The sequence below is a fragment of the Oncorhynchus kisutch genome, linkage group LG30, assembly GCF_002021735.2.
Source record: "Oncorhynchus kisutch isolate 150728-3 linkage group LG30, Okis_V2, whole genome shotgun sequence".
Classification (NCBI taxonomy): Eukaryota; Metazoa; Chordata; class Actinopteri; order Salmoniformes; family Salmonidae; genus Oncorhynchus; species Oncorhynchus kisutch.
The window spans coordinates 36,436,963-36,461,910 of NC_034203.2; the positions used below are offsets into that span (position 1 = coordinate 36,436,963).

Genomic DNA, 24,948 nt, shown 5'->3' on the forward strand with positions numbered 1-24,948 from the left:
TGTGTGTGGACGTGTTTAACTATACAGTAAACAAATACAATTTGACCAACTGGGGACATTGTTGGTCCACACAAGGTCAAATGCTATTTCTAGGGGGTTTAGAATTAGGTTTATGGTTAGGAACTAGGGTTAAGTTTCTGGGTTAGGGTTAGGGAAAATAGGATTTTGAATGGGACTGAATTGTATGTCCCCACAAGGGTAGCTAAACAGTACTGTGTGTGTGTGTGAGAGAGAGAGAGAAACTGTAACGGCTTTCTTCTGTGGACGAAGGAGAGGACCAAAGCGCAGCGTGGTTAGTGTTCATCATGTTTAATAAAGACGATAAACGTGAACACTACAAAATACAAAACAACAAATGTGAAAAAACCGAAACAGTTCTGTCTGGTGCAGACACACGAAGACAACCACCCACAAAACCCAACACAAAACAGGCTACCTAAATATGGTTCCCAATCAGAGACAATGACTAACACCTGCCTCTGATTGAACCATATCATATACCATATATTGAACCATATCAGGCCAAACATAGAAACAGGAAAACTAGACAGACATGTTGGGGCGGCAGGGTAGCCTAGTGGTTAGAGCGTTCGACTAGTAACCGAAAGGTTGCAAGTTCGAATCCCCGAGCTGACAAGGTACAAATCTGTCGTTCTGCCCCTGAACAGGCAGTTAACCCACTGTTCCTAGGCCGTCATTGAAAATAAGAATTTGTTCTTAACTGACTTGCCTAGTAAAATAAAGGTAAAAAAAAAAAAAAAAAAAAAATAGAACACCCACTCAGCTCACGTCCTGACCAACACTAAGACATTACCCCCCGTCCGCAAAACCTGAACCTATAGGGGAGGGTCTGGTTGGGCATCTGTCCGGGGTGGCGGCGCTGGTGCAGGACGTGGACCCCACCATAGTCTTTGTCCGCTTTAGTGTCCTCCTAGGAACGGCGACCCTCGCCACAGACCTTGGACTGGCAACCCTACTAAAGGGCCCCACTGGACTGAGGGGCAGCTCCGGACTGAGGGGCAGCTCCTGGCTGACTGACGGCTCTGGCAGCTCCTGGCTGACTGACGGCTCAGGACAGACGGGCGACTCTAGCAGCTCTGGAGAGACGGGCGACTCTAGCAGCTCTGGAGAAACGGGCGACTCTAGCAGCTCTGGACAGGCAGGAGCACCTGTAGACAAAGGATGGAGAGACAGCCTGGTGCGGGGGGCTGCCACCGGAGGGCTAGTGCGTGGAGGTGGCACTGGATGGACCGGACCGTGAAGGCGTACTGGAGATCTTGAGATCAGGGCTGGCACCATCCGCCCTGGCTGGATCTTCACCCTAGCCCGGCAGATGTGGGGAGCTGGGATGTAGCGCAACGGGCTAAGCACACGTTTCCATCCAATTGATGATGGATATGCATTTAAATATTCTCAAATCCACATAAAGGAAATATGCTAATTTTCCACTCGTGTTTTGTGCTTCCACCAAAATGACTTGTTGCAGATCAAAATCAGTGTGTCATGACGTAGTGCATGTGAAATGTACTTTTTTCACTTAAGTTTTCATGTACCGAATAAAAATCGAATGTTCAATGTGTTTCCATCACATTTTAAACTCTACCTATAGTATTGTTACAGAAAATGTTAAATAGCAAATGTGCCTCCTCTGATCTTGGCACGTGGGCTCTAGCCAACAGCTGGCAGACAGTGTGAGTAGGTTCTGCAGGTAGACTACATGATGAGATTCCTATTACAGACAAAAGAGCAAGAATGTTTTTATTTGTCAAACGGCAGTCAAGCATCGATCATCATGTCAGCAGAATAAGACCCTCAACATTTAATGGAAAGCAGCATCAAGCTCAGCACCGTGCACTTTCAGCACGCTGTGAAGTTCATAATAATTCATCAGTAGCCTAATAAACTGCATGGTTTACCGAGTCGTAGTGCAAGGCCCAAACACCATATCATCACGTGACTCCAAGTTTACTTCGATATGATGGTTATTAAATCAATATTTGTGCCTATATCAATATTTGCGCCTACATTGCCTTGCAAAAGCATTCCTCCCACTTGGCTTTTTCCCTATTTTGTTGCATTACAACCTGCAATTTAAATTGATTTTTATTTGGATTTCATGTAATGTGTAAGGTTCTGTATTTATTTTCTTAGTCAACCTTGTGTTCTGTCTCATTGTGTTCTTGAACGTAGCCCTGTTTCTTTGTGTTCTTGAATGTAGCGCTGTCCTCCATTTTTGTTCATTGATTTCACCACCTTGATTTCACCTCCTTATTTACTTCAGTTCATTCTGTTTGTGCCTTTGTGAGGTATTTTTTGTTTTGATTCTACTAAACCTTTTCCTAGCTTGTTTGTGAGAAGTTATAGCCTTCAGTCCTAGTTTTGATTCACCTGCCTGTTTGCCTATCTGTGTATGACCATTGCCTGCCTGTGACCATGATTCCTGCCTTCTGCTAAGGCGAAATAAACACCTGCCGCGCCCTGCGCGTGAATCTACACCTTTTTTTCCCTGAGTATTACATAACGGACATACACAAAAAAAAATTGGTCAAGTGAAAAATATATATATATATAAAAGAAAAACTGAAAAGTGGTGTGTGCATATGTATTCACCCCCTTTGCTATGAAGCCCCTAAATAAGATCTGGTGCAACCAATTACCTTCAGAAGTCACATAATTACTGAAATAAAGTCCAACTGTGTGCAATCTAAGTGTCACATGATCTCTCACATGATCTCAGTAAAAATATACACCTGTTCTAGAAGGCCCCAGGGTCTGCAACACCACTAAGCAAGGGGCACCACCAAGCAAGCGGCACTATGAAGACCAAGGAGCTCTCCAAACAGGTCAGGGACAAAGTTGTGGAGAAGTACAAATCAGGGTTGGGTTAAAAAAAATATCCAAAACTTTGAACATTCCACGGAGCACCAATAAATCTATTATTAAAAAATGGAAAGAATATGGCACCACAACAAACTTGCCAAGAGAGGGCCACCCACCAAAACTCACAGACCAGGCAAGGAGGGCATAATCAGAGAGGCAACAAAGACACCAAAGATAAATAACCCTGAAGGAGCTGCAAAGCTCCACAGCAGAGATTGGAGTATCTGTCCATAGGACCACATTAAGCCGTACACTCCACAGAGTTGGGCTTTACGGAAGAGTGGCCAGAAAAAGCCATTGCTTAAAGACAAAAATAAGCAAACATGTTTGGTGTTCGCCAAAAGGCATGTGGGAGACTCACCAAACATATGGAAGAAGGTACTCTGGTCAGATGAGACTAAAATTGAGCTTTATGGCCATTAAGGGAACACTATGTCTGGTGCAAACCCAACACCTCACATCACCCCAAGAACATCATCCCCACAGTGAAGTATGGTGGTGGCAGCATCATGCTGTAGGGATGTTTTTAATTGGATGGCGCTAAATACAGGGATGGATGGCGCTAAATACAGGGAAATTATTGAGGGAAACCCGTTTGTCTTCCAGAGATTTGAGAATGGGACGGAGGTTCACCTTCCAGCAGGACAATGACCCTAAGCATTCTGCTAAAGCAACACTCAAATGGTTTAAGGGGAAACATTTAAATGTCTTGGAATGGCGTAGTCAAAGCACAGACCTCAATCCAATTGAGAATCTGTGGTATGACTTAAAGATTGCTGTACACCAGTGGAACCCATCCAACTTGAAGGAGCTGGAGTAGTTTTGCCTTGAAGAATGGGAAAAATCCCAGTGGCTAGATGTGCCAAGCTTACTCATACTTGAGTCAAAGTAAAGATACTTCAATAGAAAAGGACTCAAGTAAAAGTGAAATACTACTACTAATATACGTAAGTATCAAAAGTAAAAGTATAGTTAAAGTATTAATAATTTTACATTCCTTATATTATAACCTGATGGCACCATTTTTGTTCTTTTTATTGACAGTTAGCCAGGGGTATTTGTGTTTAGTGAGTCCGCCAGATCAGAGGCAGTAGGGATGAACAGGGATTTTCATTCATAAGTGCGTGAATGGACCATTTTCCTGTCCTGCTAAGCATTCAAAATGTAACGAGTACTTTTGGGTGTCAGGGAAAATGTATGGAGTAAAAAAGACATTATTTTCTTTAGGAATGTAGTAAAGTAAAAGTTGTCAAATATAAATAGTAAAGTACAGATCACCCAAAAATGACTTAAGTAGTAGTTTAAAGTATTTGTCTTAAGTACTTTACACCACTGTCTGTGTGTGTTAGTGTGTGTGTGTGTGAGTGAGTGCATGTAAGTATGTAGTGTGCCTGTAAATGCTATGATGCAGAACCTTTGTCATATTCATCGATACAGAGGGACCTTGAAAGAGAAGTCATTATTATGATCCGAGCATACGCCACTGGCAAATATCTGATTGAACAGTATGTTCCCTTGAGTTCAAAGTCATGGAATCGGCCTCATCTGCTATGTGACTATCCTAATTGGTGTCTTTGAAGTTGCACACCCAAACAACTACCTCCTTTAAAACATGACTTGACACACAACCCACAGTAATATATTTGATATTATCTGTCAGTGGGCCTAATATCAACACAAAGAGACGTTTTCTTCCTCTTATAATGAGGATGGATGCAGCTTCGTTGCTATTGTCCCTGCACTGCAGTGCTGAAATGTGAGCCGCTGCCGTGCTGAGTTAGCCAAATGATACATCTCAGACAACCATATTTCTATAAGGCATTATTATCGTGGCTACCATAGCACTGCGGTATTGACAAAGGATGACTCTCTTTAAGGTCACCTGTGTGATTTCACAGCCACAAATAACATCGTTTTTATTACACTATATAACACTATGACTTATAATATCCTTCCACTTATCAATAAGATAGGAACATGTTTTTCATGTTTTATTTACTGAAGATGAGAAAAATGATGGATTTTAGTGTAATAAACAATAGTTTACAGACTATTGAATAATACATGAATTACTGCAGGTGCATTTACTTTCCGGTAGGCCTTTTGTAAGGAGTTGAGGAAAACTGGAGTAAAAACGCATGAAACTCCCCTCCCCTCGGAGATTTCCAGCCTAGTTATGAGCTCATGACATGAGAATTTTAATTTAATTCAGAGACAAGGGATCAACCTTTGAGCTTTATGTATGGAATCGGATTATAGTCATGTAAAATACCCCCTTTCACCAATCCGTTCCTCCAATCCTCGCCCCCCTTTTTTTCTTCAGTTGAATGGGGGGCGCTTGAACCGTCTGTGTGTCAGTGCTCGCCTCTTTGTTCAAACCGATTCAGCTCCTCACCCTCAGCGTCGCCACCTGCGCACGGGGAGTGAGCACCGGCACCGAGTGTCTATCCAGATTTACATTTAGACATCTCTAAATTGGTCATGTGGTAGATGCTGCATATTCGTCGTGAAGCAGACTAGGTGGCTTATTTTTTGAAGGTGTGAAGCGTAGCTTGGGACGTTGAATCATTTTTGCTCACTTACCGGTTCTTTTTTGCTGTTTCACCCATTCGACCGATCGCTGACAGACGACACTATTGGAGCATCGGGATACGTTTAGAGCACCTTCACTGAAGCGCTGCGTTCCGATCTTACATTCCTGCCGATTTTTATTTTTTACTATTTTCAGGTAAGATTGAACATATTTTCATTGGCTGCAAATGGTCAACTTTTTCAATTTGTTTGAGATAAAGGATTTGTGGAAATTGAACCCTGTATGAACAATATTGGGTTAAAGCCTGTATGCAGACCGGGGTATCAGCGGCGTCTGGCCGCAGGGAATGGAATGAATGCATTGCTTATCTTACTCTGTTAAAAATGCATTTGGTAGTGTATAAACCTTTGTTGGTCAACCAACCAAGCCAAAATTTCAGCCCAATTATAAGTACTTTCAGGTGCTTTACCATGAAAATTACATAGCCAGATCCTGCTTTCCAGGCACTGTATAATACACGACTTTAACGTGACTTTTGTATGGACATGTTATGCATTCTGTAGCTATTATTTCGTACCTTCCTGACATGTTATTTCCTTCTGACATATTATTTTCTTCTGACATGTATCCTACTTTGCATGAAAGATGTGGTCATCTATAAGCTCATCGAGGATGACCTCAGTGCCTACCTCTAACTGTGTCTCTGAAAAGACTCTTGCATGTCACACACACTGAGCTTTACAGTAGCTTATTTTTGGGGTCTTTTTGATGAAGTAGACCACTGAATGGCTTGTTTTAGTGTATACCCAACACAGCTTCACAGCTTCTTCAACACAGCTTCTCCTCCTTATACAGGAGGCTAGGAGAAAAATAGACTTCCTCAGTAGGGGCCTGATGGGAGACACAACTCTAATACTGCGGGCTATCAGTAATATGTAAGAAGCATATAAAGTTATGGCACTGGCTTAAATGTTCTGTGGCATTAAACAGCATCCTCAGTATATAATGGTCCTCAAGTTCATGTTGTGTGTGCAAGAAAAAAGAATGAGTGACTGAGACAGAGAGAGGGGGAGAGAGACAGAGCGAGAGAGGGAGAGAGTCAGAGAGAGCGGGAGATCAGAGAGAGATAGGAAGAGAGGCAGAGAGAGAGATCAGAGAGTGATAGAGGGAAACAAAAGAGAAATAGAAAGAGGGTTGGTTCCACAAACAGCTGAGGGAACTTAGATCAGAGATCAGAACACCTGCATAGCTATCATGTTCTCCATTATTTATAATGGAGAACTCTACTCTAACCTCTCGGGCCAATCAGAGGTGTGGCTGATGTTAGTAACCCCAATACCCTGGCCCGGGCATGACATCAGAGATACATTAAATAAGAGAGATAAATGACAGAACGTTAGCACGACCTCTGTTAACTCCCCTAGACAATGATAGAATAGGTTCTTGTGGCATACACATATATTTGTCTATTTCAAATGTGCTTCATTCAATGTGCATCATTGGAAACATGAGAGGCAAGGAAACAGGGTCAGCATATTTGCAACATCAGAATGATAGAAACTGGGGAAAAGTACAGACATTCCTGGTTCGTGGTCTGGTCACTAATAATTTAGTCTTTCTCCACATATACCAGCTGTAAATTACACAGGTGCTAAATACTCTAAAAGTCTAAGTCACACAAACACATTGAAATGTACCACTCTGAGGGAGCGCAACTGTTTCAGTCACATTGACAAATAAGATCTATTGTGTGAGGTTATCAGTGGCCTAACAGCTCAAAGCCTTGTCTTAGTCAATTCATAGTTCTTGCATATAAAATAGTCACTCTATTTTTGGTAGGCCTTGTGAAGAAGGGAGTCTACCACCGGCAGTGTATGTCCTAGAAAACTGTGGTTAGCAGGGTGAGGTTAACTAGTCTAGCTTTTACATCACAGAGTTTGGGCTGATGTCATTGTGAAACCACACAGAGAGATAGAGGGAGGTAAAGGGGAAGGAGAGAGGGAGGGGGGAGAGGAGAGATAGATGGAGGGAGGGGAGAGAGAGGAGAGAATGAGGGAGGTAGGGGGGATGGATCGGGAGGGAGGGGGTAGAGAGGATCGTCAGGCAGAGAGATGGAATAATGAAATAAGGAGGAGAAAGAGAGGAACACAAGAGAAGACAGGGAGAGAGAGAGACAGAGATAGGCAGTGAGAGACGCAGAGAGAGAGAGATAGAGACAGAGAAACAGAGACAAAGCGAGAGAGACAGGAACAGCGACAGAGAGAGAGAAAGACAGGGACAGAGACAGAAAGAGAGAGAGAGACCGACAGGGACTGCGAGAGAGAGACAGAGAGAAAGAGACAGAGAGACAGAGAGAGAGAGGGACAGAGACAGAAAGAGAGAGAGAGAGACTGACAGGGACTGCGAGAGAGACAGAGAGAGAGAGTCGGAGAGATAAAGAGCGAGTCAGAGAGAGAGAGTCAGAGAGAGACAGAGACAGAGAGACAGAGAGAGACAGGGACAGAGACAGAAAGAGAGAGAGAGAGACCGACAGGGACTGCGAGAGAGTCAGAGAGAGAGAGTCGGAGAGATAGAGAGCGAGTCAGAGAGAGAGAGTCAGAGAGAGACAGAGACAGAGAGACAGAGAGAGAGAGGGACAGAGACAGAAAGAGAGAGAGAGAGACTGACAGGGACTGCGAGAGAGACAGAGAGAGAGAGAGAGAGAGAGAGTCAGAGAGAGAGAGTCAGAGAGATAGAGAGCGAGACAGAGAGAGAAAGTCAGAGAGAGACAGAGACAGAGAGGACGAGGATTTCACCAACCAGACTGAAACTTCTCCAGTGGCACCCATGCATTTTTTATTCTGTCTGGGTGAGTGCGTGAGAGTTCACTCCCGGGATTCCTGGCTCACTGCCAGAGGCCTCACAGACCTCCCTCACAGCCCATCAGATCAGAGAGAGGCTGTGCACTCCCACCGGGAGGAGTGGATGGGAGGAGCCGACCCGCTGAAGGAGAAACAGAGAAGACTGGTAGGTTAGCCTGATCTACTGGCAAGATGGTTAACCACGGCAGGGCCAGATATCTTTACTGTAACCTGTGCCAGTGTTTCCCAAATGGTGTTGTAGCTAGCTCTTCCTGGGTGATTTACAAGGTTGGGGCAAGAAATCTATTATTCATTTTTTATTACGAGGGTCATAAGAAAAGGCTCAAAGCTATAAAAGAAATTCTGGTAACCAATTACTTTAGATGCTGGACGGCAAGCGGTTATAGAAGGCCTGGGCCAGATGCTGACGTAACTTATACCAGGGTTTGTACAGCCAGCTCCCTCTACGCCACAGCAAATGACAGGGTTGTGAATAGAAATATTGTACATTTTTCTCAAACAGAAATTCCCAAGAAAAGTAATTCCCAATAAAATTCCCAAAACTATACATGGATCATGTCCCAGAACCACTGGTCTGTGTAGGAAAATGTGGTGCAGATGTATAGCATGTTGGAAATAGCCTAAAGAATAAGCACAGCCGGAATAGAGAGGTTTGTCTGAACTGGTAACATGTTGGTTTTAGTTGTCCATATGTGCAGATAAGATCAGTTTCCGCACACCACGGACAATGGCCAGTTTACATTCAGTGGCCAGTTTACTAGGTACACCACCCTGTTCACGAAAATGGTTCACACCTACAGACATCCAGGTCATCTACAAGTCTTTGCTAGGTAAAGCCCCGCCTTATCTCAGCTCACTGGTCACCATAACAACACCCACCAGTAGCACGTGCTCCAGCAGGTATCTCTCGCTGGTCATCCCCAAAGCCAACACCCCCTTTGGCCACCTTTCCTTCCAGTTCTCTGCTGCCAATGACTGCAATGAATTGCAAAAATCTCTGAAGTTGGAGACTTATATCTCCCTCACTAACTTTAAGCATCAGCTATCTGAACAGCTTACCAATCGCTGCAGCTGTACATAGCCCATCTGTAAATAGCCCATCCAACTACCTACCTCATCCCCATATTGTTTTTATTTACGTTTTTGCTCTTTTGCACACCAGTATTTCTACTTGCTCATCATCACCTGCACATCTATCACTCCAGTGTTAATTTGCTAAATTGTAATTACTTCGCTACTATGGCCTATTTATTGCCTTACCTCCTCACGCCATTTGCACACACTGTATATAGATTTTTTCTATTGTGTTATTGACTGTAAGTTTGTTTATTCCATGTGTAACTCTGTTGTTTCTGTCGAACTGCTTTGCTTTATCTTGACCAGATCGCAGTTGTAAATGAGAACTTGTTCTCAACTAGCCTACCTGGTTAAATGTGAAATAAAAAATAAAAAACGGTGGTCAAGTGTCCGTGGCTTGCTATATAAAGCAGACAGACATCGAGGTATTCAGTTACTGTTTGATTGAACTTTAGAATGGGCAAAACGAGGGACCTAAGTGACTTTGAGCGTGGAATGATCACCCGTGCCAGGCAAGCCGGTTCCTGTATCTCAGAAACAGCCGCACCCTGGGCTTTTCACGCACAACAGTGTCTATGGTTTACAGAGAATGGAGCGAGAAACACAAAACATCCAGTCAGCGGAAGTCCTGTGGGTGAAAACAGCTCATTGATGAGAGAGGTCAAAGGAGAATGGCAAGAATCATACAAGTTAACAGGCGGGCCACCAACAGCAAAATCACGGCGCAGTACGTCAGTGGTGTGCAGAATGGCATCTCGGAACACACAACTCATTGGCCCTTGTAATGGAAGGGCTATTGTGGCAGACGACCACACCGGGTTCCAATCCTATCAGCTAAAAACAAGAAGAAGCAGCTCCACTGGGAACGCTATCACCAACACTGAACATTTGAGAAGTGGGAAAACATTGTCTGGTCCGACAAACCCCGGTTCCTGTTGCGTCATGCTGATGGCAGAGTCAGGATTTGGCGTAAGCAGTATGAGTCCATGGCCCCATCCTGCCTGGTGTCAACGGTACAGGCTGGTGGTGTAATGGTGTTGGGGATTTTTTTCCTGGCACACGTTAGGTCCCTTGATGCCAATTGGTACTTGATGGGTGTACCTAATAAACTGAATTTCAGGCCTGGTGAGGAAAACTAAATACTTGGCATGATACACAATCTAGTAGACTACAGTTTCTCTTATCAGTTACCATTTTTTAAATGTTTTTCAGTAGCCAGAAGGTTGAGATTTATGTTCTGGACAGCTGGATTTTATTTTCAGACATGAGGTCTGGTACAATGATCTGTGTGGTATCAAACTGTTTCGATACAAACTTCTCAGGTGGTTGCTACACATTAGTGGTGAATGTGAATTCCAGTATACAATATAAAGTGATTGGAGTTTGAGAAGTGTGCATTCTTACGGTCAGCAGAATACAGAACTATAATGTCTCCCTTTGCTTGAGGGTCTGCATTATTTTGTTATGCTTACTAGCATTTAGCAAATGCAATAATATTGGGGACTAGCTGTCCCTTGCTGGAATCGAACCCACAACCTGTGGCACACTAAAAACTGTACCAAAAGCCCAGAGGATTGGTTTCATAGAGCTGTACTGCGCCAACTTAATCATCTGGTCATTATTACACAAACAACAGGAGAACAGGCACTCTTTGTCTTCTCTGGCTTATTGGGGAGCTTTTCACAACTGGACAGGTCCATTGTGACTGAGGAACAGATTCAAGTAAACCTACCACAGTTAAGTATTATGCAGTATCTTTGATTAGCATGTAGGTATTATGTCTTACACTGAAAACTGGAGTCATATACCAGTGCGGGCTTGAACCTTTTAGGTTGGATTTGGCTTTACTACTGTTTTTTTATGTATTTTTAAGAAGAAAAGTATGTGGCTCTTATTGTGTGAACCGATTATGTTCTAAGATTGAATCAGACTGAAAGTTGAGGTTTTGAGTGAAATGTTTATTTTCTCTGTGTTCTCTGTGTTCTCTGTGTTCTCTGTGTTCTCTGTGTTTTCTGTGTTTTCTCTGTGTTTTCTCTGTGTTCTCTGTGTTTTCTCTGTGTTCTCTGTGTTTTCTCTGTGTTCTCTGTGTTCTCTGTGTTTTCTCTGTGTTCTCTGTGTTCTCTGTGTTCTCTGTGTTCTCTGTGTTCTCTGTGTTTTCTCTGTGTTCTCTGTGTTTTCTCTGTGTTCTCTGTGTTCTCTGTGTTTTCTCTGTGTTCTCTGTGTTCTCTGTGTTTTCTCTGTGTTCTCTGTGTTCTCTGTGTTTTCTCTGGACGACATGACTTGAATTTCAACCATTTCAAGCTGATAAAAGAACCGCAGAGCGGGAAAGATATTTTCCACCTCAGATTCTCTTTCTCACTCGCTCTCTCTCTTCGTCTCCCCTGTTGTGAAGTCTCCAATGGCGAGAAGCCCGGAGGGGGGTTGGAAGGAGTGAGTAATCAATCAAGTTTCTTTTTGCACCCTGGCAGGGAGGGACTAACACTTCCCTTCAAACCAATCAGCATACAGGCCTGGATGAGACCATAGCACCACAGCTAAAAGGCTCTCACATAAAGAGAACGGCCTTTCTCTTTGTCTCTGGCCAGAGTAGAGCCTCCTTTCTCTGCCATTGACTGGTGGCAGATGCTGAAGGTAATGCTGTCATGTTGGGTATCCCTGTTTGAGCTGGTCGGGAACAGGCTATTTGATGTGATTGGTTGGAGCTTCTCAGCTTGTTGGCTTGTTGGTTTGATTCCTGCATGAGACACATCAACTGTACATATGAGTGAACTGTCAGTGGCTTTGGATAAAACGTGTCTGCTAAATGACAATATTATGATGTTATCTGTTGATCCGCGTGTTCTTCAGTTTAGCCTACAGTAGCTGGGAGCCAGTAGCTGGGAGCCAGTAGCTGGGAGCCAGTAGCTGGGAGCCAGTAGCTGGGAGCCAGTAGCTGGGAGCCAGTAGCTGGGAGCCAGTAGCTGGGAGCCAGTAGCTGGGAGCCAGCAGACCCCATATAAACAAAGTGCTGTGTCCCCAGTGTCTAGTGACGTCACAGTGTCCAATGATGATCCCATTTTGTAACCGTCTTTATTTTGTATGGGGATGAAAAAGTGATAGATTCAACTTTGATGCACATTCAATAAAAACGGTTGGTTACCGACACACCAGTGCTCGGACGAAGGCTCTATCTGCAATAACTCATTCTGTATCAACCTATTTTATATTCCGTGGACTGAGCAACTCCTGTGCGGGTCATTAAACACGTAAACTCCTGGATGAAGTGGCAGCCATGGAAATGGAAGTAGCTTATCTCCAGGGCACCAGCACCTCTTAACTTGATAATATTATTATTTTTCTTTATGATGTCACTTCTCTGATCATAGCCATGTCTAAAATGGCACCCTATTCCCCAAGTTACTCCAAAAGTAATGCACTATACTGTATAGGGAAGAGAGTGCCATTTCAGATTCACCCCATTTCTCCTAGTGGGTGGATTGAAGTCAAAGCCACTTCCCATGCACCTGATCCCCTACACCTGATTTTACAAACCACATTGGCCCCTCACCTCTAAGCTATCACCTTTAACCCCTCAACTTTAACCCCTGACCCCGGCCAGACATGCAGTACAGCTGGAGTAACGGCTTTCCGCAGCCCCTAGCTACATCTGACCTCTGACCCTGCTACATGTTATCAGGGACCTCTATACCTCCTCCTCCTTTTCCTGTGGACTGAAGTGAAATTGGTCTGTCTGTCCTCTATATCCTGTTGGGGTGTAATAGGCTATGAGAGGGGATGGTCATTCGCTAGCAACGTTAGCTACATATTAAATGAAACATTACATGTAAATATTTCCTGTGTTTCAGGATTTCATACAAAGGGACCCTTGCTGATTTGTCAGGACGCCGTCAGACTCCTCTCTAAAGGTAAGACAGAGGGACAATTTTGTCATGGTTGTAGCCTATTTAAATCAATGTAAGTATATGTATCTTAATGTGATCTATTGAAAGAAGAGTTGGGCATGAGAATGTAATATTAATACATGTATTATTAGGTATTGTATATCTGCTGTTTTTCACATGTACAGTGACAAGAAAAAGTATGTGAACCCTTTGGAATGACCTGGATTTCTGCATAAACTGGTTATAAAATGTGATGTAATCTACATTTAAGTCACAACAATAGACAAACACAGTCTGCTTAAACTAATAACACACAAACAATGATGTTTTTATGTCGTTCTTGAACAGCGTGTAAACATTCACAGTGGAGGGTGCAAAATATGTGAACCCCTGGATTTAATAACTGGTTGACAATCCTATGGCAGCAATAACCTCAACCAAACGTTTTCTGTAGTTGCGGATCAGACCTGCACAACAGTCAGGAGGAATTTTGGACCATCTTTACAAAACTGTTTCAGTTCAGAAATATTCTTAGGATGTCTGGTGTGAACCACTCTCTTGAGGTCATGCCACAGCATCTCAATCAGGTTGAGGCCAGGACTCTGACTGGGCCACTCCAGAAGGCATATTTTCTTCTGTTGAAGCCATTTTGTTGTTGATTTACTTTAGCTGACACTCTAGGATTCTTCTTAACCTCATTGATTCTATGCTGTGCTCTTGCAGTCATCATTCCAGGATGGCCACTCCTAGGGAGAGTAGCAACAGTGCTGAACTTTCTCCATTTATAGACACTTTGTCTTACCGTGGACTGATAAAAGTCAAGGCTTTTAGAGATACTTTTGTAACCCTTTCAAGCTTTATGCAAGTCAACAATTCTTAATCTTAAGTCTTCTGAGATCTCTTTTGTTGGAGGCATGGTTCACATCAGGCAACACTTCTTTTGAATAGCAAACTTACATTTTGTGAGTGTTTTTTATAGGGCAGGGCAGCCCTAACCAACATCTCCACTCTCGTCTCATTGATTGGACAGGTTAGCTGACTCCTGACTCCAATTAGCTTTTTAGACCTCCACAAGTCTGGCTCATCCTTTGGAGCAATTTCTTAATGCCTGAAGGTACCATGTTCATCTGTACAAACAATAGTACGCAACTATAAACACCATGGGACCATGCAGCCATCATACCGCTCAGGAAGGAGACGCGTTCTGTGTCCTAGAGATTAATGTACTTTGGTGCGAAAAGAAGAACACCATCCCAACTGTGAAACACGGGGGTGGCAGCATCATGTTGTGGGGGTGCTTTGCTGCAGGAGGGACAGGTGCACTTCACAAAATAGATGGAATCATGAGAAAGTAAAATTATGTGGATATATTGAAGCAACATTTCAAGACATCAGTCAGGAAGAGTGTGTAAAGCTGTCATCAAGGCAAAGGGAGGCTACTTTGAAGAATCTCAAATATAAAATGTATTTTGATTTGTTTAACACTGTTTTGGTTACTACATGATTCCATAAGTGTTATTTCATAGTTGTGATGTCTTCACCATTATTCTACAATGTAAAAATAGTACAAATATTGAAAAACCCTGGAATGAGAAGGTGTGTCCAAACCTTTGACTGGTACTGTACTTATATACAATATACAGTAAATATATTTTAAAAATATATATTTTCCTTCATTATTTTCCCCTAACCCTACCACCCATCCCCTATTTGGAGTAAACTAATGGACAACAACACTTAGGCTTCTACTTCCAGCTTATACATACTATATCCATTTTTACAGAAAGTAGGTTTTACACTAGTTATCTTTAGTTTTTATTCCCATCCTCCAGCTACCCTCAACCCCTCCCATATAGTTTTTATTCCCATCCTCCAGCTACCCTCAACCCCTCCCATATAGTTTTTATTCCCATCCTCCAGCTACCCTCAACCCCTCCCCTTTAGTTTTTATTCCCATCCTCCAGCTACCCTCAACCCCTCCCCTTTAGTTTTTATTCCCATCCTCCAGCTACCCTCAACCCCTCCCATTTAGTTTTTATTCCCATCCTCCAGCTACCCTCAACCCCTCCCATATAGTTTTTATTCCCATCCTCCAGCTACCCTCAACCCCTCCCCTTTAGTTTTTATTCCCATCCTCCAGCTACCCTCAACCCCTCCCCTTTAGTTTTTATTCCCATCCTCCAGCTACCCTCAACCCCTCCCCTTTAGTTTTATTCCCATCCTCCAGCTACCCTCAACCCCTCCCCTTTAGTTTTTATTCCCATCCTCCAGCTACCCTCAACCCCTCCCATATAGTTTTTATTCCCATCCTCCAGCTACCCCTCAACCCCTCCCCTTTAGTTTTTATTACCATCCTCCAGCTACCCTCAACCCCTCCCATATAGTTTTTATTCCCATCCTCCAGCTACCCTCAACCCCTCCCCTTTAGTTTTTATTCCCATCCTCCAGCTACCCTCAACCCCTCCCCTTTAGTTTTTATTCCCATCCTCCAGCTACCCTCAACCCCTCCCCTTTAGTTTTTATTCCCATCCTCCAGCTACCCTCAACCCCTCCCCTTTAGTTTTATTCCCATCCTCCAGCTACCCTCAACCCCTCCCCTTTAGTTTTTATTCCCATCCTCCAGCTACCCTCAACCCCTCCCCTTTAGTTTTTATTCCCATCCTCCAGCTACCCTCAACCCCTCCCCTTTAGTTTTTATTACCATCCTCCAGCTACCCTCAACCCCTCCCATATAGTTTTTATTCCCATCCTCCAGCTACCCTCAACCCCTCCCCTTTAGTTTTTATTCCCATCCTCCAGCTACCCTCAACCCCTCCCCTTTAGTTTTTATTCCCATCCTCCAGCTACCCTCAACCCCTCCCCTTTAGTTTTTATTCCCATCCTCCAGCTACCCTCAACCCCTCCCCTTTAGTTTTTATTCCCATCCTCCAGCTACCCTCAACCCCTCCCCTTTAGTTTTTATTCCCATCCTCCAGCTACCCTCAACCCCTCCCCTTTAGTTTTTATTCCCATCCTCCAGCTACCCTCAACCCCTCCCCTTTAGTTTTTATTCCCATCCTCCAGCTACCCTCAACCCCTCCCCTTTAGTTTTTATTCCCATCCTCCAGCTACCCTCAACCCCTCCCATATAGTTTTTATTCCCATCCTCCAGCTACCCTCAACCCCTCCCATATAGTTTTTATTCCCATCCTCCAGCTACCCTCAACCCCTCCCCTTTAGTTTTTATTCCCATCCTCCAGCTACCCTCAACCCCTCCCCTTTAGTTTTTATTCCCATCCTCCAGCTACCCTCAACCCCTCCCCTTTAGTTTTTATTCCCATCCTCCAGCTACCCTCAACCCCTCCCCTTTAGTTTTTATTCCCATCCTCCAGCTACCCTCAACCCCTCCCCTTTAGTTTTTATTCCCATCCTCCAGCTACCCTCAAACCCCTCCCCTTTAGTTTTTATTCCCATCCTCCAGCTACCCTCAACCCCTCCCCTTTAGTTTTTATTCCCATCCTCCAGCTACCCTCAACCCCTCCCCTTTAGTTTTTATTCCCATCCTCCAGCTACCCTCAACCCCTCCCCTTTAGTTTTTATTCCCATCCTCCAGCTACCCTCAACCCCTCCCCTTTAGTTTTTATTCCCATCCTCCAGCTACCCTCAACCCCTCCCCTTTAGTTTTTATTCCCATCCTCCAGCTACCCTCAACCCCTCCCCTTTAGTTTTATTCCCATCCTCCAGCTACCCTCAACCCCTCCCCTTTAGTTTTATTCCCATCCTCCAGCTACCCTCAACCCCTCCCATATAGTTTTTATTCCCATCCTCCAGCTACCCTCAACCCCTCCCATATAGTTTTTATTCCCATCCTCCAGCTACCCTCAACCCCTCCCCTTTAGTTTTTATTCCCATCCTCCAGCTACCCTCAACCCCTCCCCTTTAGTTTTTATTCCCATCCTCCAGCTACCCTCAACCCCTCCCCTTTAGTTTTTATTCCCATCCTCCAGCTACCCTCAACCCCTCCCCTTTAGTTTTTATTCCCATCCTCCAGCTACCTCAACCCCTCCCCTTTAGTTTTTATTCCCATCCTCCAGCTACCCTCAACCCCTCCCCTTTAGTTTTTATTCCCATCCTCCAGCTACCCTCAACCCCTCCCCTTTAGTTTTTATTCCCATCCTCCAGCTACCCTCAACCCCTCCCCTTTAGTTTTTATTCCCATCCTCCAGCTACCCTCAACCCCTCCCCTTTAGTTTTTATTACCATCCTCCAGCTACCCTCAACCCCTCCCATATAGTTTTTATTCCCATCCTCCAGCTACCCTCAACCCCTCCCCTTTAGTTTTTATTCCCATCCTCCAGCTACCCTCAACCCCTCCCCTTTAGTTTTTATTCCCATCCTCCAGCTACCCTCAACCCCTCCCCTTTAGTTTTTATTCCCATCCTCCAGCTACCCTCAACCCCTCCCCTTTAGTTTTTATTCCCATCCTCCAGCTACCCTCAACCCCTCCCCTTTAGTTTTTATTCCCATCCTCCAGCTACCCTCAACCCCTCCCCTTTAGTTTTTATTCCCATCCTCCAGCTACCCTCAACCCCTCCCCTTTAGTTTTTATTCCCATCCTCCAGCTACCCTCAACCCCTCCCCTTTAGTTTTATTCCCATCCTCCAGCTACCCTCAACCCCTCCCATATAGTTTTTATTCCCATCCTCCAGCTACCCTCAACCCCTCCCATATAGTTTTTATTCCCATCCTCCAGCTACCCTCAACCCCTCCCCTTTAGTTTTTATTCCCATCCTCCAGCTACCCTCAACCCCTCCCCTTTAGTTTTTATTCCCATCCTCCAGCTACCCTCAACCCCTCCCCTTTAGTTTTTATTCCCATCCTCCAGCTACCCTCAACCCCTCCCCTTTAGTTTTTATTCCCATCCTCCAGCTACCCTCAACCCCTCCCCTTTAGTTTTTATTCCCATCCTCCAGCTACCCTCAACCCCTCCCCTTTAGTTTTTATTCCCATCCTCCAGCTACCCTCAACCCCTCCCCTTTAGTTTTTATTCCCATCCTCCAGCTACCCTCAACCCCTCCCCTTTAGTTTTATTCCCATCCTCCAGCTACCCTCAACCCCTCCCCTTTAGTTTTTATTCCCATCCTCCAGCTACCCTCAACCCCTCCCATATAGTTTTTATTCCCATCCTCCAGCTACCCTCAACCCCTCCCCTTTAGTTTTTATTCCCATCCTCCAGCTACCCTCAACCCCTCCCCTTTAGTTTTTATTCCCATCCTCCAGCTACCCTCAACCCCTCCCCTTTAGTTTTTATTCCCATCCTCCAGCTACCCTCAACCCCTCCCCTTTAGTTTTTATTCCCATCCTCCAGCTACCCTCAACCCCTCCCCTTTAGTTTTTATTCCCATCCTCCAGCTACCCTCAACCCCTCCCCTTTAGTTTTTATTCCCATCCTCCAGCTACCCTCAACCCCTCCCCTTTAGTTTTTATTCCCATCCTCCAGCTACCCTCAACCCCTCCCATATAGTTTTTATTCCCATCCTCCAGCTACCCTCAACCCCTCCCATATAGTTTTTATTCCCATCCTCCAGCTACCCTCAACCCCTCCCCTTTAGTTTTTATTCCCATCCTCCAGCTACCCTCAACCCCTCCCCTTTAGTTTTTATTCCCATCCTCCAGCTACCCTCAACCCCTCCCCTTTAGTTTTTATTCCCATCCTCCAGCTACCCTCAACCCCTCCCCTTTAGTTTTTATTCCCATCCTCCAGCTACCCTCAACCCCTCCCCTTTAGTTTTTATTCCCATCCTACAGCTACCCTCAACCCCTCCCCTTTAGTTTTTATTCCCATCCTCCAGCTACCCTCAACCCCTCCCCTTTAGTTTTTATTCCCATCCTCCAGCTACCCTCAACCCCTCCCATATAGTTTTTATTCCCATCCTCCAGCTACCCTCAACCCCTCCCATATAGTTTTTATTCCCATCCTCCAGCTACCCTCAACCCCTCCCATATAGTTTTTATTCCCATCCTCCAGCTACCCTCAACCCCTCCCATATAGTTTTTATTCCCATCCTCCAGCTACCCTCAACCCCTCCCCTTTAGTTTTTATTCCCATCCTCCAGCTACCCTCAACCCCTCCCCTTTAGTTTTTATTCCCATCCTCCAGCTACCCTCAACCCCTCCCCTTTAGTTTTTATTCCCATCCTCCAGCTACCCTCAACCCCTCCCCTTTAGTTTTTATTCCCATCCTCCAGCTACCCTCAACCCCTCCCCTTTAGTTTTTATTCCCATCCTACAGCTACCCTCAACCCCTCCCCTTTAGTTTTTATTCCCATCCTCCAGCTACCCTCAACCCCTCCCCTTTAGTTTTTATTCCCATCCTCCAGCTACCCTCAACCCCTCCCATATAGTTTTTATTCCCATCCTCCAGCTACCCTCAACCCCTCCCATATAGTTTTTATTCCCATCCTCCAGCTACCCTCAACCCCTCCCCTTTAGTTTTTATTCCCATCCTCCAGCTACCTCAACCCCTCCCCTTTAGTTTTTATTCCCATCCTCCAGCTACCCTCAACCCCTCCCCTTTAGTTTTTATTCCCATCCTCCAGCTACCCTCAACCCCTCCCCTTTAGTTTTATTCCCATCCTCCAGCTACCCTCAACCCCTCCCCTTTAGTTTTTATTCCCATCCTCCAGCTACCCTCAACCCCTCCCCTTTAGTTTTTATTCCCATCCTCCAGCTACCCTCAACCCCTCCCCTTTAGTTTTTATTCCCATCCTCCAGCTACCCTCAACCCCTCCCCTTTAGTTTTTATTCCCATCCTCCAGCTACCCTCAACCCCTCCCCTTTAGTTTTATTCCCATCCTCCAGCTACCCTCAACCCCTCCCCTTTAGTTTTTATTCCCATCCTCCAGCTACCCTCAACCCCTCCCATATAGTTTTTATTCCCATCCTCCAGCTACCCTCAACCCCTCCCCTTTAGTTTTTATTCCCATCCTCCAGCTACCCTCAACCCCTCCCCTTTAGTTTTTATTCCCATCCTCCAGCTACCCTCAACCCCTCCCCTTTAGTTTTTATTCCCATCCTCCAGCTACCCTCAACCCCTCCCCTTTAGTTTTTATTCCCATCCTCCAGCTACCCTCAACCCCTCCCCTTTAGTTTTTATTCCCATCCTCCAGCTACCCTCAACCCCTCCCCTTTAGTTTTTATTCCCATCCTCCAGCTACCCTCAACCCCTCCCCTTTAGTTTTTATTCCCATCCTCCAGCTACCCTCAACCCCTCCCCTTTAGTTTTTATTCCCATCCTCCAGCTACCCTCAACCCCTCCCCTTTAGTTTTTATTCCCATCCTCCAGCTACCCTCAACCCCTCCCCTTTAGTTTTTATTCCCATCCTCCAGCTACCCTCAACCCCTCCCATATAGTTTTTATTCCCATCCTCCAGCTACCCTCAACCCCTCCCCTTTAGTTTTTATTCCCATCCTCCAGCTACCCTCAACCCCTCCCCTTTAGTTTTTATTCCCATCCTCCAGCTACCCTCAACCCCTCCCCTTTAGTTTTTATTCCCATCCTCCAGCTACCCTCAACCCCTCCCCTTTAGTTTTTATTCACATCCTCCAGCTACCCTCAACCCCTCCCCTTTAGTTTTTATTCCCATCCTCCAGCTACCCTCAACCCCTCCCCTTTAGTTTTTATTCCCATCCTCCAGCTACCCTCAACCCCTCCCCTTTAGTTTTTATTCCCATCCTCCAGCTAGGGTCAACCCCTCCCATATATCTCTGAAGAGATTCTATTTTTCAACTGTGCTGTTTCACAAATGTTCTGAATTGACTGTATATACATTTGACGAACACAGTATATTTTACAGTAGTTATCTTGTTATTGTTAGTACCACCCTTCAGCTCCATTAATTATTATAAACTTACTTACTTACACACACACACGCTCACACAGACTTACTATATTTGTGGGGGCTTTTTGGGGACCAACACGGAACCCAAACCGTCTGCACACGTGCGCCATTGTACGACATCGTGCATACATTTATTTTGTCCCCCCCACACCAAACATGATCACGGCGCGCAGGTTAAAATATCAAAACAAACTCTGAACCAATTACATTAATTTAGGGGCAGGTTGAAAAGCATTAAACATTTAAGGCAATTTAGCTAGTTAGCTTACACTTGCTAGCTAATTTGTCCTATTTAGCTAGCTTGCTGTTGCTAGCTAATTTGTCCTATTTAGCTAGCTTGCTGTTGCTAGCTAATTTGTCCTGGGATATAAACATTAGGTTGTTATTTTACCTGAAATGCACAAGGTCCTCTACTCCGACAATTAATCCACACATAAAATGGTCAACCAAATAATTTCTAGTCATCTCTCCTCCTTCCCGGCTTTTTCATCTTTGAACTTATATGGTGATTGGCATATCAACTTTCATAGTATTACCAGGACTACCGGCAACACAGTTCGTCTTTCAATCACCCACATGGGTATACCCCATGGGTATAACCAATGAGGAGATGGCCCGTGGGTACCTGCTTCTATAAACCAATGAGGAAATGGGAGAGGCCTCAAGGGCCTCATTTACCAATCATGCATAGGCACAAATCTATGCGTAAACCATGCGTGGGCTCATTTCCACACAAAGTGGGAGATTTATCAATATGAACGTTTGCTTGAGAGTGTGCGTGGATTTACGCACAGCCATGACCATGCGTATGCACAGTGCCAAGTGGAATGAATGGAATGAAGCGTAGCCTAGTGACTGGGGGAAATGTACTGTATGTTGAATATGTGTGAAATTGGGAGAGTAATAATAACACACTTCAGTGTATTTCCATTGTGAATTCGTACAAAATACTGAATCTTGATAATTAATTTAAAGTACAGTAATTTGTTAAATTAGAGGCAGTAGTGAAAGTGAAACCATTGTTAAAATACTATAAAATAATTAGATAATGGGAAATCTCATGAGCCATCGCTGATCTTGCTCTGTTGGAAAATTTGGCACAAGCTGCATTTTTAGAGACAGGTGGGACTTTTTTTTCTGAAAGTACTGATTGAATCCTCAGATATCGTTTCCCACACCAATCTTATAGGATATTTGCGATGATTTAAAACCTCTTAAGGATCGGACCCGTTTTTTTCAGTTTTTGCCTAAAATGACATACCCAAATCTAACTGCTTGTAGCTCAGGACCTGAAGCAAGGATATGCATATTCTTGATACCATTTGAAAGGAAACATGTTGAAGTTTGTGGAATGTTAAATTAATGTCAGAGAATATAACACATTAGATCTGGTAAATGATAATACAAAGAAAACAAAGCATGCGTTTAAAAACAACAACATTTGTACCATCATCTTTGAAATGCAAGAGAAAGGCCATAATGTATTATTCCAGCCCGGGCGCAATTTAGATTTTGGCCACTAGATGTCATCAGTGTATGTGCAACGGCTGAGACTGATCCAATGAACCATTGTATTTCTGTTCAAAATGTTGTATCAAGACTGCCCAAATGTGCCTAATTGGTTTATTAATACATTTTCAAGTCCATAACTGTGCACTCTCCTCGCGGGGGACCCACCGATCCTGTAGAGGTTTTAAGACCTACTTTAGAAAGGCAAACACGTACCATTTCGGTGCACATCCAATTACTATCCACCCTCAGGTTTTTGGCAACAGGCACTTTTTAGTTGGAGCTTGCCGATCGGCATCTCACAGCCCTCAATGAGCGGATGTGTTGGATGCAATTATCAGCAATATGAAGTTACATTCAATTTCAATACACCATCTCACAACAGGTTCAATTCAATGGGAGTTTATTTACCATCAATGGGTTCTCAAATCCGAACGGAGCAACAGACGATACCCAGATAGCTATAAAAGAACCATCCCAAAACGAGTTCAACTACGTGAACAGAAAAGGCTTCCACTCTATGTGCAAGGGATAGGTTATGTGATGAGCAAAAGATGCTGCTGAATGTGGTGGCCAGGAGGAACACATATGACTAGTTCATTCTGCAGAACAGCAATGTTGGCCTATAACACCTTGGTGAGTGTTACCTACTAATCTCCTACTAGTAGGTAACACTTGGTGAGTGTTACCTACTAATCTCACTGGCCAACATCCAGTGAGATTGCAGAGCGCCAAATTCAAATACAGAAATACTCATTATAAAAATTCAGAAAACAAAACAAATTTTTACATAGGTTTAAAGATGATCTTCTTGTGAATCCAACCACGGTGTCAGATTTAAAAAATACTTTACGGCGAAAGCATACCTTACGATTATTTATTATTATTATTATTATTATAGGGACAGAGAGTGGGTTATGGTTGGTAGGCTGGTACAGGCTGGAGGGACAGAGAGTGGGTTATGGTTGGTAGGGTGATAACAGTCTGGAGGGACAGAGAGTGGGTTATGGTTGGTAGGCTGGTACAGGCTGGAGGGACAGAGAGTGGGTTATGGTTGGTAGGTTGACAACAGTCTGGAGGGACAGAGAGTGGGTTATGGTTGGTAGGTTGACAACAGTCTGGAGGGACAGAGAGTGGGTTATGGTTGATAGGGTGATAACAGGCTGGAGGGACAGAGAGTGGGTTATGGTTGATAGGGTGACAACAGTCTGGTGGGACAGAGAGTGGTTTATGGTTGGTAGGCTGGTACAGGCTGGAGGGACAGAGAATGGGTTATAGTTGATAGGGTGATAACAGTCTGGAGGGACAGAAAGTGGTTTATGGTTGGTAGGCTGGTACAGGCTGGAGGGACAGAGAGTGGGTTATGGTTGGTAGGCTGGTACAGGCTGGAGGGACAGAGAGTGGGTTATGGTTGGTAGGTTGACAACAGTCTGGAGGGACAGAGAGTGGGTTATGGTTGATAGGGTGATAACAGGCTGGAGGGACAGAGAGTGGGTTATGGTTGGTAGGCTGGTACAGGCTGGAGGGACAGAGAGTGGGTTATGGTTGGTAGGCTGGTACAGTCTGGAGGGACAGAGAGTGGGTTATGGTTGGTAGGCTGATACAGGCTGGAGGGACAGAGAGTGGGTTATGGTTGGTAGGTTGACAACAGTCTGGAGGGACAGAGAGTGGGTTATGGTTGATAGGGTGATAACAGGCTGGAGGGACAGAGAGTGGGTTATGGTTGATAGGGTGGCAACAGTCTGGTGGGACAGAGAGTGGTTTATGGTTGGTAGGCTGGTACAGGCTGGAGGGACAGAGAATGGGTTATGGTTGATAGGGTGATAACAGTCTGGAGGGACAGAGAGTGGTTTATGGTTGGTAGGCTGACAACAGTCTGGAGGGACAGAGAGTGGGTTATGGTTGGTAGGCTGGTACAGGCTGGAGGGACAGAGAGTGGGTTATGGTTGATAGGGTGACAACAGTCTGGTGGGACAGAGAGTGGTTTATGGTTGGTAGGCTGGTACAGGCTGGAGGGACAGAGAATGGGTTATGGTTGATAGGGTTTTAACAGTCTGGAGGGACAGAGAGTGGTTTATGGTTGGTAGGCTGGTCAAGGCTAGAGGGACAGAGAGTGGGTTATGGTTGGTAGGCTGGTACAGGCTGGAGGGACAGAGAGTGGGTTATGGTTGGTAGGTTGACAACAGTCTGGAGGGACAGAGAGTGGGTTATGGTTGGTAGGCTGACAACAGTCTGGAGGGACAGAGAGTGGGTTATGGTTGGTAGGCTGACAACAGCCTGGAGGGACAGAGAGTGGGTTATGGTTGGTAGGCTGGTACAGGCTGGAG

General features: G+C 44.7%; 1 protein-coding gene across 1 annotated transcript in view; it reads left to right on the forward strand.

Annotated features, from left to right (window-relative positions):
• The first annotated feature begins 5,243 nt into the window (after positions 1-5,243).
• The window catches only part of LOC109874771 (neurocan core protein), a 144,394-nt gene continuing 124,689 nt past the window's right edge, over positions 5,244-24,948 (forward strand). Inside the window, 2 exon segments of the mRNA XM_031810824.1 lie at positions 5,244-5,608; positions 13,197-13,256. The gene's annotated coding sequence lies outside the window, so the exon portion shown is untranslated.